The following is a 19,911-nucleotide window of genomic DNA, read 5'->3' as shown; positions in this document are numbered from 1 at the left end:
GAATAATGCGACACCCCACACGTTCAGAATTGCTACAAAGTGGCTTCAGGAACACTAAGAAAAGTTTAGACTCGCTTCCGCTGGCCACCAAAATCCCCAGACGTGAACTTTATTGAGCATATCTGGGGTGCCTTGCAAAGTTCTGTTCGGAAGAGGTCTCCAACTCCTCATACTCTTACGGATTTATGTACAGCCCTGCATGATTCATGGTGTCAATTCCCTCCAGCTCTACATCAGATATGTCATGTTACTGCACTTTTGCATGCTCGCATGGGTCCTGCACAATATTAGGTGGGGGCACCAGTTTCGTTAGCTCATGGGTGTATATTGCTGTATGCCTCTCTTTCTCTGAATATTATTGTATTTTTCCTTATGTCAATCAATTGAAGTGTTTCTTGTTACCCATAGTTTCTTTGCAGTTATCTTCAATGCATCTATGTCTAGTTGTGCATCATCCGTGATTGTCCTTTCTAGAGATGTCTAATTCTCCAACTGAAGTGCTTACTATGGTGTTCTTTATCACAGTATCCACGTCCATAGCTAACTTCAAACGGATCTCGTCGTTCCGCAGGACTTAAGTATCCCACTTCTTTCCTCACTGATTCTTCCAAGCGATTCTCTTTAACTTTCTTCTACTCTTCATCATTACTAAAGTATGATCTAAGTCTATAACTGCTCCTGGGTATGCCTCACAATCCAATATCTGATTTCAGAATCTCTGTCTGACCATGAAGTAATCCAGGTAGAACTTTTATTTTATTTTTCAATTTATCATTTTTTATTGGCTGCCTTAACATATCTGTACAGCCATCACAACACTGGAAATGTTATACTAGGTTTACATGTAATAGAGAATGAGGGAGAAAGGGAATGGATGGGTGGGAAATGGAGTGACTTCCTGTAGTGGCAACTTCAGCCACCGAATGTAACTGCAACACCAGATGTAGCGGGAAGGGGTAGAAGGCACCATATTAAGATTCGTCCGAGCTTTCCAAGTGATTTATTGCTTCCAACTACAGTGCCCCTGTTCCTCTCGTTCTGAATCACTGGGTTCCACAATGCTGAGGACACCACTTTGCTGTCTGCGAAACGGTTTGGTGCAGAATGGCTGCCTCACTGACCCATGTAAGCACTGCTGTGTGTTGGCTTTGTACGGCAATGGAGTTGTGGCATTATCAGGATGCTGGCAGTTGACTCAGCGGTCTGTGTCCCTGCTGACTCAGCGCTGGTCGGTGCAAGCTGTAGGTGGCCAGCTGCGTGCTTCTCACCGGCGTGGCTAAGACGACAGCAACAAGCTCCTGCGATCTGGAGTCCAAATCTGCGTCCCTCGCCTCAGGATGCCTTCGGCGTGTGTTGGAAGCACGGACAACTGCCTACCGTTGCGAACAATGGAGTGGCCTACTGCTGGCTGGCTACGGACCCCACGTCAAGACTCAGAGGGTCGAACCAGTGACCCGCTGTGGACTGGAACACTGGCACCCCATCTGCTGCTGCACGTAGCTGGAAGTGTGACACCCCCGCTGTCCAGAAGAGCTGCCACACTTGAATGAATGTTGTAATCTCGTTAGAAACCAACACCTATTTATATGCAGCTGTGCGCCTCTGTTTTGCCATACATGCTGCTTCGCGTCACGTACTCATGACATGCTACGTTGGCCAGTGGGCCCCTTCTGCCTGTGATTTTCGACACTTAAAACCGCTGCGTATACTCTTTCAGAAATTTGACAGCCCTGTGGCCTCTATTCTACTTCGCAACTGTTGGTATGCATGATTCACTGCAATCCGGCCCACACCTGGCTGTAACTTGTGCTTAGAATATTGCACAAAACCAACTTTCCCTATCCTAAACGATGGTGCCGCTACACTTCCAGTCACAGAGGGCATTGTGATAAGGCTATGGTGAAAACAAAAATTTGTTCTGAACCAGGACTCAAACCCAGGTTTACCACTTGTCATGTGCAGTTGCCTTACATGCTTAGGCCATCCAGGATAGTCACTGATCGACTCGAGTTTCTAGCTTAACACATGCTGCAATGCAGTGTGCCTCATTTATCAAGCCACTGCTTGCACATTATTGATTCTCCTATGGGTTTGGACGATGTTAGTGCATCCACACTGAAACAAACATCAAGAAGCCAAGGTGCAAGTGGTTTCTACTTAGTCAGTCATTGCAGCTGCACTGCAGAGTGTGATAAGCTGAAAACTTGAGTCACTCAGGAAGTGTGTCCTAATAGCTGAAGCTGCTATGGCAACTGCTCATGAGGAATGATAAATCCGGGTTCGGGCCCTGGTCCGATACAAATTTTCAACTTTTGCCATTATGCATTATGTTACTACAATGCCCTGTGTGGATGGAAGTCACAAATTGAATTCCCACCCATGACTTCTCTTTCTTTCCCATTCTCTGGATGCACTAGTCATGTCATCATGAGTGGTGTCTGTCCTCTCAGGCATGCCCAAAGGAACAGGTACCACGCAAATATATACATTTGTTATACTACACTTTGTTTTGACAACTTAGACTGTACATTAGTTTAAGTCATACCCTGGTACGAAGTTACAAAGGCTTAACAAAGGACAAATTCCGACATGAAACAAATTTTACATCCACATTACACTGAAACGAGTAAACAAGAAAAACATATAACAAAAGCTACACAGACGTAATGTGCTATATAGCTGTAACCTCCCGGTGCCACCCAGTGTTTCTCCTCTTCTGATTCTTGAACACAATTAGTCTTTATCTTCTCTCATTTCTACTGAAAGCCCATATCCATGCCATATTCCTTTCTTCTGCTCCTCCTCCTATAACCGCATTCCCATCCCCCATGTCTATTAGATTTTCATCTCCCTTTACACACTGAATTGCCCATTCAGTATCATCATTTCCTTACTTTCTCTCTTCATCTGCTGCTTGAAATGTTGGACTGTATACATGACCTTTCACTGTCGGCGTTGGTTTCCTGGCACATCTGATGAGAACAACTGTATCACTGAGCTGTTTACAATAACTCACATACCACTCTACCTTCCCATTCATAGCGAAGCCTGCTTCCACTATGCCAATTTCTGCTGCTGTTGATATTACATTGTATTCGTCTGAACAGAAATCCGTATCTTCTTTCCATTTCACTTGACTGACTCCCACTGTATCTAGATTGGGCGTCTGCATTCCTCTTTCCAGTTTCTCTTTGCTACAACGTTAAAATTTCTGACGTTCCATGCTCCGACTCGTAGAGTGTTATCTCTTTATTGATTATCCCATCTTTTTCTCACGATCACTTTCACTTGTAAGGCCCCTCCCAAAGATCCGAAAGGGAGACTATTCCAGCAGCTTCTGTCAACTGAGAGATAATCATGACACTTTCTCAATTGCAGGCCATATGTCCTATGAATACACATTACGTGTCTTTAACGAAGTGGTTTCCATTGCTTTCTGCATCCTTATGCTGTTGACCATTGCTGATTGTATGGAATAAATTATCTTTATTATCATACTGGGTATTTTCTTTGAATCAATAAAACAGAAAATAAGCACAGTTTCCCTCCCCAAGGGCAAGAGAGCGTCCTGAACCTCTGTCCACTCCTCCGCTCACTTTGGCAAGGACGTTGGCAGAGCGAAGGTGACTTCTTATGCTAATAGTCTTTGGCCACCATTGCTGGTGATTTTCACTCGGAATTTAAGCAGTGACTGAGCTAGAGCTAGAGCCCGGAACCCATGACATTTTCATCACTATCTTAGACGCTGTCCCTACACCACGGCGGTAAAAGACAGAGAGTAAAACATATACACAACTTATACAGAAGCCACACAGCACTTATTATAAGAGTCGAAGGGCATGAAAGGGAAGCAGTGGCTAAGTGGAGAATAAAACACGGCTGTAGCCTATCCCCGACATATTCAACATTCACATTAAGAAAGCAAAAAAAGAAGTCAAAGAAAAATTTGGAGACGTATCTGTGGTTCAAGAAGAAGTAGTAAAAACTTCGAGGTTTGTCGATGACATTTTAATTGTGTCCGAGACAGAAATTGATTTAAAAGCAGTTGAACGAAATGGACAGTTCCCCGAAAGGTTTAAATAAGACGAACATCAACAAAGTAAAAAAGGGTAATGGAATTTCGTCGAATTAAATCAGGCGATGCTGAGGGAATTACATTAGGAAATGAGGTGTTAAAAGTAGTACATGAGTTCTGTTATTTCGACAGTAAAATAACTGAGGATTGCCGAAATACGGAGGATATAAAATGCAGACTGGAAATGGAAAAAGGCGGTTTCGAATAAGAGAAATTTATTAACATTGAATATATAATTAAGAGTTAGGAAGTCTGTTCTGAAGCTATTTGTCTGGAGCGTAGACTTTAGGTAAGCAGTCAGACAAGAAGAGACTCGAAGCTATTGAACTGTGGTGCTGCAGGACAATGCTGAATGTTAAATGGGTAGATCACGTGGCTGAGGGGAAAGTGTTGAAAGGGAATTGGGGAGAAAGGAAATTTTTGGCATAACCTGACTAGAAAAAGGAATCAGTTGATATGGCACATTCTGAGACATTATGGGATCATCAGTTTAGTACTGGAGACAAATACAGGGCGGTAAAAATTGTGGAAAGAGGGCAAAAGAGGAATACAGTAAGCAGTTTCAAATGGGTTACAGGTTGCATTTTGGCTCGGAACTAAAGAGGCTTAGTAGATGTAGATGTAGGTTAGAAAAGCATAGAAAGATACAAAAATCAGTCTTCCGAATGAAGACCGTAACAACAACAAGATGTCCCGATCTGCGTTACCTTTTTTTCTTGCGGCATTGTCTCAGTGTGGGTATTCTCTGGTGGATGTTGCTGTATCAGGGTGTCTTTCTCTGCCTCGTGATGACTGGGTGTCGTGTGATGTCCTTAGGTTAGTTAGGTTTAAGTAGTTCTAAGTTCTAGGGGACTGATGACCATAGATGTTAAGTCCCATAGTGCTCAGAGCCATTTGAACCATTTGATCATGGTGTCGTCACATGACGCTCGATGACAGTAGCTACCTTATTTTATTGTTTTAGCATAGAGCACAAATCAATTTATAAAGGTCACTAGTAAAGTATATAAATTGAGGAAGATGAATACAAATAAAAGTTACAGACAGATCATAAATACGCCACGCTTTACCAATTTGGTCAAGTATGCAGCACAATATGCAGAATATTGCCCGGGACCATTTCTGCCTCCACCCCAGTTCTGTCTAGATAAAACTAGTGGTTACTCGGAAGTGCCTGACTGTGTCAATTTTTCCTTTGTCCGGCGTGTCTGGTGCAAGAAAAATGTTTTTTTTTTTTGTCTTCAATAAACACTTTGCACTTTTGTGACGACTAGAGGGAACAAACAAAGAACTGTTCCACTGATACTCAAACGTACAACATTCAAACATTATTATAAGAAATGGCCTACAGGAATTGTTATAAAATGTAGTACTCCAAGACACATTTCATTTCAACAAATTATACGATCTCATTGATGGTAATTGTCTGTGACATCAAACACTGCCATGGTTTCATTTTCACTTCTAGCCATTTTTACCAGAATTGCATGTGCAAGAAATGAACTGTCTATACGAAGTTATTAAAAAAATACTTGCATAGTTTAAGCCAGGTTTTTACCGAAGCTAACAAACAATAGAAAAGAGAGTTCTGTCTGGTGTACCCGGTAGGCCTCTTACAGGTCTTTCAATTGGACGCCACTGCAACTACTTACGTGTCCCTAACCATCCCCAAATACTTAATCGGAAAATGGAGACCTGCAGTTTAACGTGGAATCCGAACCACATGTCTTTGGTGGCCACTCCAACGTCTGTGAGATGTGAATGCTCGGTTAAAAATCATAGTGAAAAAATTGTGGTATGAACGGGATTTGACCCCGCGTTCTCTGTATCACGAAGCGCGCGCTTTGCCACTAGACCATTTTTGTTTCATAATAATAATAATAATAATTATTATTATTATAATATTACCAACAGACCTTACACGCATATTGGAAATGCTAGCTGTGTCACCTATTGAGATGATGCTCGACGTCGGCAATTAGTGTTCTGTTTATAAATTTCCCCTCAATGATGATGAGAAACCAGGGAAAAACGCCAGCCGACAACTTTCGACCAGTACTAAGGCGAGATGGAGATGCAATTCCGTGCAAAGTGCATGATCTCCACGCATGTCACACTTGAATACAAACTGACAAACTTAAATTCTTCCTTCCCTGCGCCATATTGCATACTCCATCTAGAACAGTGCGCCCGCCATGCAAAATAATCCTCACTGAATAACAAAGTTTCGCATTGTGGCTCTAAAAAGATAGAGCTGTATCCTGTATGCCAAATATTAGCTCCAAAAACTAAAAACATGGCGTTCGTAGGCAATCTTTGCTGCCTCGTGTTCTCTTCCTTTCCCTCTAGTAAAAACGATTACCCCCATTTACAAGCGAATGGTAGTGAATTTTCTGCAAATGCTCATACGCACGTGCTCGCTTCCATTCGCTCCATTGTAAACCAGGCTTCAGGTGCTTAAAATTGGTGTCTGTGACCTCCGGATAATTCCGCTACGCGGCCCTGCGTGAATGATTCGCCGAGTCGCGCACTAGACGGGCAGTGCTGTACAAACCGCTGTTGTAAGCTGTTCTTCGCACGGCAAAAATGTTTAACTTCAACATTTTTTACAAAATACTTGCAAGTGCCTCTTTGTTGTTGTTGTCTTCAGTCCTGAGACTGGTTTGATGCAGCTCTCCATGCCACTCTATCCTGTGCAAGCCTCTTCATTTCCCAGTACCTACTGCAACCTACATCCTCCTGAATCTGCTTAGTGTATTCATCTCTTGGTCTCTCTCTACGATTTTTACCCTCCACGCTGCCCTCCAATGCTAAATTTGTGATCCCTTGATGCCTCAGAACATGTCCTACCAACCGATCCCTTCTTCTAGTCAAGTTGTGCAACAAACTTCTCTTCTCCCCAATCCTATTCAATACCTCCTCATTAGTTATGTGATCTACCCATCTAATCTTCAGCATTCTTCTGTAGCACCACATTTCGAAAGCTTCTATTCTCTTCTTGTCCAAACTAGTTATCGTCAATGTTTCACTTCCATACATGGCTACACTCCATACAAATACTTTCAGAAACGACTTCCTGATACATAAATCTATATTCGATGTTAACAAATTTCTCTTCTTCATAAACGCTTTTCTTGCCATTGCCAGTCTACAATTTATATCCTCTCTACTTCGACTATCATCAGTTATTTTGCTCCCCAAATAGCGAAACTGCTTCACTACTTTAAGTGTCTCATTTCATAATTTAATTCCCTCAGCATCACCCGACTTAATTCGGCAACATTCCATTATCCTCGTTTTGCTTTTGTTGATGATCATCTTATATCCTCCTTTCAAGACACTGTCCATTCCGTTCAACTGCTCTTCCAAGTCCTTTGCCGTCTCTGACAGAATTACAATGTCATCTGCGAACCTGAAAGCTTTTATTTCTTCTCCATGAATTTTAATACCTACTCCAAATTTTTCTTTTGTTTCGTTTACTGCTTGCTGAATATACAGATTGAATAACAACGGGGAAAGCTTGCAACCTTGTCTCGCTCCTTTCCCAACCACTGCTTCCCTTTCATGCCCCTCGACTCTTATGACTGCCATCTGGTTTCTGTACAAATTGTAAATAGCCTTTCGCTCCCTGTATTTTACCCCTGCCACCTTCAGAATTTGAAAGAGAGTATTCCAGTCAACATTGTCAAAAGCTTTCTCTAAGTCTGCAAATGCTAGAAACGTAGGTTTGCCTTTTCTTAATCTTTCTTCTAAGATAAGTCGTAAGGGCAGTATTGCCTCACGTGTTCCAACATTTCTACGGAATCCAAACTGATCCTCCCCGAGGTCCGCATCTACCAGTTTTTCCATTCGTCTGCGAAGAATTCGCGTTAGTATTTTGCAGCTGTGACTTATTAAACTGATCGTTTGGTAATTTTCACATCTGTCAGCACCTGCTTTCTTTGGGATTGGAATTATTATATTCTTCTTGAAGTCTGAGGGTATTTCGCCTGTCTCATACATCTTGCTCACCAGATGGTAGAGTTTTGTCAGGACTGGTTCTCCCAAGGCCGTCAGTAGCTCTAATGGAATGTTGTCTACTCCAGGGGCCTTGCTTCGACTCAGGTCTTTCAGTGTTCTGTCAAACTCTTCATGCAGTATCTTATCTCCCATTTCATCTTCATCTACATCCTCTTCCATTTCCATAATATTGTCCTCAAGTACATCGCCCTTGTATAAACCTTCTATATACTCCTTCCACCTTTCTGCCTTCCCTTCTTTGCTTAGAACTGGGCTGCCATCTGAGCTCTTGATATTCATACACGTGGTTCTCCTTTCTCCAAAGGTCTCTTTAATTTTCCTGTAGGCAGTATCTATCTTACCCCTAATGAGATAAGCTTCTACATCCTTACATTTGTCCTCTAGCCATCCCTGTTTAGCCATTTTGCACTTCCTGTCGATCTTATTTTTGAGACGTTTGTATTCCTTTTTGCCTGCTTCATTTACTGCATTTTTATATTTTCTCCTTTCATCAATTAAATTCAATATTTCTTCTGTTACCCAAGGATTTCTAGCAGCCCTCCTACTTTATCCTCTGCTGCCTTCACTACTTCATCCCTCAGAGCTACCCATTCTTCTTCTTCTGTGTTTCTTTCCCCCATTCCTGTCAATTGTTCCCTTATGCTCTCCTTGAAACTCTGTACAACCTCTGGTTCTTTCAGCTTATCCAGATCCCATGTCCTTAAATTCCCACCTTTTTGCAGTTTCTTCAGTTTTAACCTACAGGTCATAACCAATAGATTGTGGTCAGAGTCCACATCTGCCCCTGGAAATGTCCTATAATTTAAAACCTGATTCCTAAATCTCTGTCTTACCATTATATAATCTATCTGATACCTTTTAGTATCTCCAGGATTCTTCCATGTATACAACCTTCTTTTATGATTCTTGAACCAAGTGTTAGCTATGATTAAGTTATGCTCTGTGCATAATTCTATCAGGTGGCTTCCTCTTTCATTGCTTAGCCCCAACCCATAATCATCTACTATGTTTCCATCTCTCCCTTTTCCTACTGACGAATTCCAGTCACCCATGACTATTAAATTTTCGTCACCCTTCACTATCTGAATAATTTCTTTTATCTCATCATACATTTCATCAATTTCTTCATCATCTGCAGAGCTAGTTGGCATATAAACTTGTACTACTGTAGTAGGCATGGGCTTTGTGTCTATCTTGGCCACAATAATGCGTTCACTATGCTGTTCGTAGTAGCTTACCTGCACTCCTATTTTTTTTATTCATTATTAAACCTACTCCTGCATTACCCCTATTTGATTTTGTATTTATAACCCTGTATTCACCTGACCAAAAGTCTTGTTCCTCCTGCCACCGAACTTAACTAATTCCCACTATATCTAACTTTAACCTATCCATTTCCCTTTTTAAATTTTCTAACCTACCTGCCCGATTAAGGAATCTGACATTCCACACTCCGATCCGTAGAACGCCAGTTTTCTTTCTCCTGATAACGACGTCCTGCTGAATAGTCCCCTCCCGGAGATACGAATGGGGGACTATTTTATCTCCGGAATATTTTACCCAAGAGGACGCCATCATCATTTAATCATACAGTAAAGCTGCATGTCCTCGAGAAAAATTACGGCTGTAGTTTCCCCTTGCTTTCAGCCGTTCGCAGTACCAGCACAGCAATGCCATTTTGGTTAATGTTGCAAGGCCAGATCAGTCAATCATCCAGACGGTTGCCTCTGCAACTACTGAAAAGGCTGCTGCCCCTCTTCAGGAACCACATGTTTGTCTGGCCTCTCAACAGATACCCCTCCGTGTGGTTGCACCTACGGTACGGCCACCTGTATCGCTGAGGCACGCAAGCCTCCCCACCAACGGCAAGGTCCATGGTTCATGGGGGGAAGAGCCTCTTAGCAGCTAAAATTCTGGCTGTGCATTTCTTTCGTTTCCCTCCTGTGTAAAAAATTCATGGTCGCTTTCTACATGTCTTATTGGTCCATTCCCTTGTTAGACTCATACTACAGCGGGAACGGCGGAAGTGCGTTAGCACTGACAAGCAAAAATCCCAATCGTACCCCTCTCAGATTTTGTATGTCCATCCTTTTGACTGGAGGTCTTGGGAGCCACGGCCGTTCACTATTGTAAGAAAATGGAACGCATAAATCCGCCCTTACAATCTTGTTCATTGTGTAGCTACCAGTTTCGGCGCTTCAGTGGTCAGCATAACTGGTTACGCATACTATCTGTAAATTTTGATTTCAGCACTCCAACAATCAACTGAATTTTGGCATCCTCGGTGATCCAAGTGTTGCCCTTCTTTTATATCTTCACGATGAATAAGCTGTGGATACGCTCATCTCCGAGATGACAGCCCTGTCCACCGGGCTGCGCGCGCATGCTCCTGATTGAACAAAGGCTCAGGCAGCCAATCGCATTTCAAATGGCCCACTAAATCACTCGACCTCAATGCCAAAGGAAACGACTGGGAATATTTGCAACAGTGGATGAAACGTACGGGGTGGCACATGAGAAACTTTCCACAAGTACTACACAGCTCATTGTCGCCCGCCAATTGCCATCTATGGTTTCGAAGCTGTTGCGACTACGTTTTGTATTGTCAGTAGTCTTTGCGACTTGGTTAAAACGTGTGAAGTAAATATCTCAGCGAGATGTATCCTCTTCAAGAACGAATCACAGTTGTGACTCACCGGTTCAGGGAAACGAGAGACATTCTTGCAAGGAAGTTTCCTGGCATTTACATACCAGCAAAGAGCAGTATACAAGACCTGGTGACAAAGTGGCGCAATACAGGGTCAGTTGCTAACACAAAGAATAATCAAGCCCCTTCCATTCGTACACCTGCTGTAATCGCAGATATTCGAGCACGAATATTAAGGAGTCCAACAAAACTGACACGTAAATTGTCGCAACAAGTGATCGTTTCGCGTAAGTGCTTCCAACCATACATGGATGAAGTCCTACGAAATGACATGTGTCCAAGAACTGAAGAAGGAAGATAAGGCAGGGCGTGAGAATTATTTTATCTGAACTAAATTATTGTACCTGGCTTTGTCAAACAGTTAGTGGAATGCTGGATCCGCTGCTGTAAAGCCTGGTCCCATTGACAGTCCATGTGAACCCACAGAACAGCAGATATTAGTCAACAAACGATTAATGACGAACCTCTTCACAGTGAAAAAGTCGGAGTACTGTGTGCCGGGTCAGCAAGACGGACTCTCACCCCATATTTTTTGAGTAAACACTGTTACGTGTATACAAACCCCCTCCCCATTGAACGTAAGTACGCTGTATTCCCATAGGATTGGTGACCAGTCACATTTCACATGAAAGATCCACAAGAAAAAGCTGTGTCAGCAAAAAAATTGCGGCCACTGCGTTCGCCGAATCTAATAAGCACTTGCAGCTTTTATTTGTGACACAGTGTAAAGGGAAAAATATACGCAAATATCGGAGTAACATTGCAAGACTTGAAGAAGAATATTCGTAACGAAATTTTGAGAATTGTTGCGGTAAAATTGCACAAAAACATATTAACATGTTAGGACGCCCGCAGAAGTGCATTGAAGCACAAGGTCGTTTTCAGCATTTAATACCAATAGCGGTTTTATTAATTGCAAGGATCAAAATGAGACTTCGAAAAATTTGCAATATTGTTGGGCTTTTTTTTTTAACTACCTCAGTTTTTGTTAAGAAAGCAACTAAAATGAAAGAAATTGCTGGTGTTTTTTCACGAATTTTTTAAAACTTCTACGGTCTTCCGGCGCTGAGATAACGTCTTCCCTAAAAATTTATTTTTATTAATATAATTATTTTCTGCTTTTTAGATTTGTGCGCATGAGATATTACAACAGACATGTGGCGGTTTATTTCAGTTTCTTTTCATTTGAATCAATCAGTATGTTGCAGGTAAAAATTAGAGATATTCGAGCTCACGCAGAGGATTTCCTGCAATCGTCCTCCTCGTGAACCATTCGCGACTGGAACAGGGTACTCTAAAAGTCTTCCCTGCCACACAACAGACAAGAGAGCCACCTCCCTAGTGGTGAACCTACCAGTTAACAGATTAACAGCGAGTGACAGCCTTTTCTCTTAGCAAATAACCTCCGACAGGTACTGTCTAAGACAGGAGAACTTGGCTTGCCAGATCCGCGGCCTGCGTGTATGTTTTCAGCAATCCACTCTTTCTCCATTAGGTTTACCTATTGCCTTGATAGCCAAATCCCGAAAGTTTTCACTAAATTTTTGTTACTTTTTCAGTCCACATTCAAGATCTCAATAAAGAGCTTATTTTCAGTGAAAGTCAAATGCATGTACTTCTTTGAAGCCATTTTTACAATTTATTCGAGCCTATTGATGTAATACGGTATACAATCGAACAAACAAAGGAATGACGCAAAGAGTTAAAAGATGAAACAATTCGAACTATCGAGTATTAAACAGCAGCTGATTTCGAATTATAGTGTTTGCGGATGGTCTGTCGTGGCAATCGCTTTGATTTATTGAATGTACCAGAATAATTGGATTTCCTCGATCTATCGAGGTTTTTCGTAAGGACCAGACAACTAGTTCGTTTTGTCAAGAATTTCTACCGAGGTTTGTATTAGCAAGAGCCGACCGTGTAATTTTAAGGGCCCTGCAATGGTAGGTCACAAAACAACTCGGAGTAACCTCGACAGAGACAAATATATGAATTTTGTTACAGGAAGCACTTACATAAAAATATCACAAAATATATATATCTAAAGATGCACCTGGGAGTGTACAGTTACACTTCAATAAATGTAAAAAACTGTGGATTTCTTCCCTCATCAAAATATCAGTCCACTCCAGTCACTAGGCAGCTTCAAGCAGATTTCACAAGGTCTTCGTTGTGGGTGAAGTTAAACTTGATTTCATTATTGAAAAAACACCATTCTGCAGAAGCTAAGGACCTGTACTCTTAACATCACGAGGAGCTGCCAATCAAAGGCAAAACGATATGGGTGTGGACATGCTTCACGATACCTGAAGCCAACCAAAATCCTCATGGTGATGTCCAGATTTCAGTTATCCCGTAATACAGCCAGGATTCGACAAAAGCATTTTAAAAGCAATCACACTTACCCTGTCTGCTCCTGAGAACTTGAGACAAAAAGACTTCTAGGTATTGCTTTATATCATGCTGATTTCATACCTTTATCGGTGAAATCCGGATAGCACACAATCAAGTACCAGGTCCAGAAATTTACATCTGCATCTATACTCCACAAATAATAACAACGAATTGAGAATGTGTTCACTTTTTTGCACGCACACAAATTATTGTTTTGTATTATCACCCAAACATGTTTCGCCACAGTTGGGGCACCCTCAGTGGTTTTATTATTATTTCCCTGAAATAAATAAATACATACAGGTTATTTTCAAGTTAAGGAACATGACATCAAATTTTGTGGTCACTTAAACTATATGTGCACTTAACCTTTTATTTTATATTTTGTGTATAATGTGACTGCCAACCAAAAGCAGACAAGTTAAATTAGTATGCCATGTCATTTGCAGACTTGAGAGATGTTGCAAATCATCTGCATTGAATTTTTTGTTTATTATCCCTCCCATTTTTGTAGGAACAGTTTACTTGACAGGACATAGTTTGGATTAACGGTGGAAAGCTATTTATACTCTCACTCTCTAACTGTTACAAGCCTTACATTTGCATCATAAAACGCAATTCACCTAATGGAGTGCGCCAGAGGCGCTTCTGGTACCACTGTTTCCTTCTCCCCTGTTTGACTCACAAATGGCGCACGAGAAGAATGATTGTCGGGAAACTTCGGTATTGGCTCTAATTTCTTGAATTTTCTCGTCTTGGTCATTACACGAGATGAATGTGGGAGAAGTACGAGGGTGAGTGAAATGAAAACCTTAAATTTGTAATAACAAATCGAAATTTCACGCCGTTTTTCTGTAAGTTGGTAAGCGTGCTACAAACAGCGTGCAGAATGGCCTGTGGCAGCATAGTGCAGATGCACACATACCGTCGCAGTATCTGTATGAAGATGGCCGCCCCACTTGCTGCTTGCACCATGGACCATGGAAGAACAGCGTTCTGTTATTCGGTTTTTGCCTAGGGAAAGTGTGAAACCTACTGAAATTCATCGACGAATGAAGGTTCAGTACGGTGATGCATGTCTGCCACAGCAGCAAGTCTACGAATGGAGTAGGAAGTTCACAAATGGTGTGACCTTAGTGGAAAATGCTTCTCGTCCAGGTCAGGCACAAAGAGTTGTGACTCCACAGAATGTTGCAGCAGCTGAAACCACAGTGAAGGAAAACCGCCGAGTGACACTAAATGACATTGCAGCATGTTTACAGATTAGTCATGGGTCAGCACACCCCACTGTGCATGTTGTGCTCCAGTTTCCCAAAGGGTCTGTAAGATGGGTACCATGGCAACTGATTCCTGAAACGATAGAACAACGTGTTGATGCTTGTGAAGAACTACTTCGGCACTTTGAATGAGGTGATGGCTTTGTTGCAAGAATCGTTACTGGGGACGAAACCTGGGTTCACTTCCACCAACCAGAAACGAAGAGAACACAAGGAATGGCACCATTCATCATCACCAAAACCAAATAAGTTTCGAACAGAACCATCAGCAGGGAAGGCTACGCTGACTCTCTTTTGAGACGAAAAAGACGTCACTTTGGAGCATTACATGTCTAGAGGGACATCATATATAGATATCCTAAAAAATCTTCTGCGGCCTGCAATCAAATCAAAGCGACGTGGACTGCTGTCAGTAGGAGTCCTTTTGCAACATGACAATGCAAGGCCCCACAGTGCCCGTACAACAGTTGCAACAATCACACACCTGCATTTTGAGTGTCTTCCTCATCCACCATACTCACCAGACCGTGCCCTAAGTGATTTCCATATGTTTGGACCACTCAAAGACGCAATGGGAGGAAAGAAGTTCTATTCTGATGAAGAGGTATGCCACGCGGTGCATGAGTGGTTGCGTGGACTACCAAAAGAATTTTTTTCTAAAGAAATTTATGCACTTAGTAAGTGCTGGAGGACTTGCATTGGGTGTGGGAGAGATTATGTTGAAAAGTGATACAGCTTTGTACCACTTCTGCACAGTCCCTCATGTTCCAAATCTGGGTCCACTTCTATTCCTCGTAAATGTGAATGACCCACTTAACATTGATCAAGCAGATTTGTTACTCTTTGCAGATAATGCTATTATTATAATAAATGTCATTAAAGAGAAAGCAACAAATGAGACTGTTAATGATTTTCAAAGAATTGTTGTTTGTTCTCTGAAAACAGATGCCTCCTAACTTTTGAGAAAATACACACTATTCAGTTCTGAACAACAAACAAAAGTCAAAGCTACTAAATGGTGCACCATGTTAACAGGAGTCCATGAACAGAGCAGAATGCTCCAGGATTTTGGGTGTACATACTGATGAACATTTGAACTGTAGAAAGCACATTGATCAGCTTCTCAAATAATTAAGGTCAGCTACTTTCGCTCTTCATATTACAACAACTCTTGGAAACAAACGAATACACATCCCGTCATATTTTGCACATTTCCTCTCCATAAGGTCTTGCAGAATAATTTTCTGGGTTTATTCATCACTTAGAAAAAAAGTGCTCATTGTACAAAAGCAAGAAGTAAAAATAATACGAGGCATTCACCCTTGGTCGTCATGTAGGCACCTCTTCAGTAAGTTAGGCATTTTTACTGTGGTAGCATAGTAAATATAGCTGCTACTGAAATTCATCTTAAAGAATCCACCACAATTTGAGAAGAATAATGACGTCCATATGTACAATGCTAGAGGAAGAAAAGTCCTTTATTACTCATTATTAAAGCAGTTAAATATGTAGCAACTAAAATCTTTGATCTATTGTCCAGTAACCCAAAATGGCTGACAGATAGCAATGTAAGTTTTAAACGTTCACTACAATAAATTCTGAAATTACAATGACATGAATACCCTTACTGCATACAGGCGTTGGAGTCTATCAACACCTGTATGCAGCTAGGGGTATTCCACATCATGACAAAATGTGCTGCTGCTGCTCTCTCTCTCTCTCTCTCTCTCTCTCTCTCTCTCTCTCTCTCTCTCTCTCTCTCTCTCTCTCCCTCCCATCAAACAATAGTTTAGAAATGATCAAACACGTGTTTTAAGGCACTTTTTATTGATAGATATTATCTGATTGTTACCGTTTGCAACTATGTAATGTCAACAGCCTAACCGAACTGGAATGGCTTTCTGCCTATATATGGGCAATACATCATACTTACTCAAGTTTACAATCAACTCCTAGTCCAAGCACTAATCGTCGATCCTGGGCAGGTCTTTCCACATTTTCTACTATCTTCTGGCAGTGCAACCTTGATATTAGCAGCTGTATCATTTGCAAACAGCCTCAGGGGACTTTTGACATTATCAACTATGTTATCTATACTATTATATAGAGCCAAGTCTTAGTTTAACATTACCAAAAATCTCGAAACTTCTTGGCCAGTTCACTTAAAATATTTGCACAATCATTAACAAACATTCATATAGACATGGGCGACACATTTTTTAATACATGTGTCTGTGGTATATAAAGTAATTATTATACCTTATATGAGGAGGAAAGGTTGTTAGCAAAAATCTCTTTAAAAGTTCTTCACAAATTTACTAAATGACACAATAAAATGCAGAGAACCATCGAAGTTGCAATACTAATTGTCCTTATTACTTGAGGACTAGTTTTGGGCCTAAGCTCATTATCAAATCATTTACTTCAGATCTGTACACAATACCTCTAATAAATATTCAGATGAGGGTGGGGGGGGGGGGGGGGGGGGAAACACTACCTGCCACATGCAGGACTCAAACCCTGAGCCCCAAGCGCTTCAGTCGTGCATGTAGTCCCAGAGACAATTGCATTGGGATGATCTGGTATAACAGACCAATACGGTCCACCGATGCATGTGTGGTGAGCTAGTACGCCATCTGGTGACGATCACATTTTCACCCTCCCATCCACTTTTGTGGTATTTCTCGACATTTGTGGTCCCATATGTCTTACATTCAATTACTTACCTCGTCATATTGAGGATTTTTTGAACATTAATAAGAATCTCCTTGTATATATTCTTCCTCCATATGTATAATTTTAGGAATATGTGCAAACATATCAATGTGCTGTTTCGTTTCATTATTTGTTTGAAACCATTTAAATTCTTGATTTCGCATACAGCTTCTAACTAATCATGTCATTACTGAAAAACTATTGGTGTCACAGCAAAATATTTTTTTTCCATTCATTACCAAAATAATGCACTCGGCAAAGAATCCTTACAAGTTTTCGTAGTGCATTATGTTTCCTGTTTTTAAGCAACCCTATCAGTACTGAACTCTAAACAAGTATGACGTTTAAAACCTGAATCGTGAGAAATTTGTGCGCCCGGAAAAGTTTTCTTCTTTAGATTGCAAATCTTGGAAACAATTTCACACATTGAATAACATATTGGTGTCTATACAAAATGAAATAGAATTAAAATTCAGTCTAACTTACCGTATGAAGATGACAAGAGCTGGCCAAACAGTATTTCTTAGTCTCACAACAAGAATAATAATTAATTGAAATAAATTCACAAACACAATATTTAATGGCAGTAAGTACACTACACACTAATCAGACAATGCGAAAACACCGCTCAATTCAGAATTAGAGTCAGTGGAGCTATCCGTGTCGCTACTCATATTGACAGATATAATCACGTCTTCGACACTTTGTTGTAAGATACCTTCATTGTTCCATGAGTCCTGTATCACTCCTTTCACGTGATGCACTACCTTCTGCCAGTCTTCCAATGTCACAATTTCAACTGCCTCTTTCAAAAGGCGTTCCACTTCGATTAATGTGAATTTCTTATTTTCTGCAGCAATATGCCGTTTTACCTCAGCACTTTATGCCCATATTTTTTTGCTACTTCATTCACAATGTAAATCGGGTTATTTGGCTTGTGTTGCGATACAAGGTCCAGTAATTCTGCCCTTGTCAAATTACCGTCGAACTGTACCTTATGTTTCTGTAACCAACAAACAATGCTGTTTTTCCTCATTGCCTTTGTGGGTGCTTTATCTTGTATTACTGAGTGATAAGGAACATTATCCACAACAATGATAGAGTTTGTTGTTAAGTTCTGGAACACACAGTCTTCAAACCATTTCACAAAAATTGTGGTTCATCTCTTCATGGTAGTCGGAGGTCTTATTTGAACTGAATAGCAGCAGAAAATTCGGAATGAAACCTTTTGAATTTCCGGCATGTGCTACAATTATCCTTTTCCCTCTGCCGATTGGAGCTGCCATACTACCGCTGATGGTACCGTCTGTCCAGCCTTTTCCTTTTTTTTTTTTTTTAACTGTGTCCTGCATTCACCCACGTTTCAACAAGCCAAACGAAATCATCAAAATTTGTCACCACTAATTCTCTAAGAAAGCGGCATCACCAGGCTGCAATATCTTGGTGTTCCATTAGTAACTTTCTGTTAGAGATTGATTTATAGCGGACTCCTAACATTTTTGAGACATGAAACAAAGACGATTTACTACCCTGAAACAGGTCAGCCGCTGTGAGGGTAGCATGTAGTCTTTTGAGTGTTGGACACTCCTTCCTCGAATAAAATGTGTATATTTGATGACGAATGGCATCTTCCTGAAAAGAGTCAAGTTTTGTGACCCTCTTCTCTAGTCGCCTCTTTTTTCCCAGGTGTCTCCAATTTAGATGATTCACTTGAGCCGTCAGTGGTGAATTTGTCCTTGCAGATTCTTATTACTGATCGTTCGCTAACTTGCAGAGCAGCTGCAGTTTGTTCCACCACCTTATCCAAAGGATCGAGAGGCCCTCCTGCATCCCCCCCCCCCCCCCCTCAAAATACTCCCTTAAGGAACACATGTATTCACGCACCTGACTGCGTATAACGACGCCGTGTCCACCACTTTTTGGAGGTTTCCGAGGAGTGTGCAGCCTCGGCCTCCCTCTCTTGTGACTGCTTTCATCAGACATCGTAAACATGAGAAGCTACAAGTCACTCAAATCTCTCACCCGTACGTCTACAACGCTCGCTGAGGACTGGCTGGCACAATGCCTTAGTCAGCTCAGCAGAGCGAAGTGGCAATGCAGTGGCAGCCAACAGTGTTAGCTGCCATTGGTTTATTGGTGGCGGGAGCCCTGCAGCCCATTGCCTGTCAATTGACAGCTAGTTTAAATAATAGTATAGTAATCAGTGATGCTTTAACAGCTGTAGGACCGCTGATTTGACCTCCTGTATTTTAATTGATTTGAAAGGTTCAAGCCTGTCAGCTACCAGCATGTCTAAGATTTTGTCCTCATGTCTTTTCTTTATCTTCTCACAGCAATTTTGCAAAAACACATCCAAAACAATCTCACCAAGTCTTTGTCTCTCATACCAGTTTTAATCCAATGACTCCCACCATTCTATAGCTGGCAAACCCATATTACAATATCACAATCAGTACCCCACAACATTCTCCAATTTTTCTTTGAAGCTCTCTGCCATTACTGATCAGCAGGCAGGTGGTCTATAGAAGCATTCTATTACTAGCTTAGACAACTATGATGCTTACCTTCACCTAGATTAGTACACATAGAGATAACCCATATATATTGTTGGGTTCAAATTAATGATAATGTAAATAAAATAGAAAGAAACTTCCACATGGGAAAAATATAATAAAAACAAAGATTCCAAGACTTACCAAGCGGGAAAGCGCCGGCAGACAGGC

Source organism: Schistocerca gregaria, chromosome 8, assembly GCF_023897955.1.
Source record: "Schistocerca gregaria isolate iqSchGreg1 chromosome 8, iqSchGreg1.2, whole genome shotgun sequence".
Taxonomy (NCBI): Eukaryota; Metazoa; Arthropoda; class Insecta; order Orthoptera; family Acrididae; genus Schistocerca; species Schistocerca gregaria.
This window is presented reverse-complemented; position numbering follows the sequence as displayed.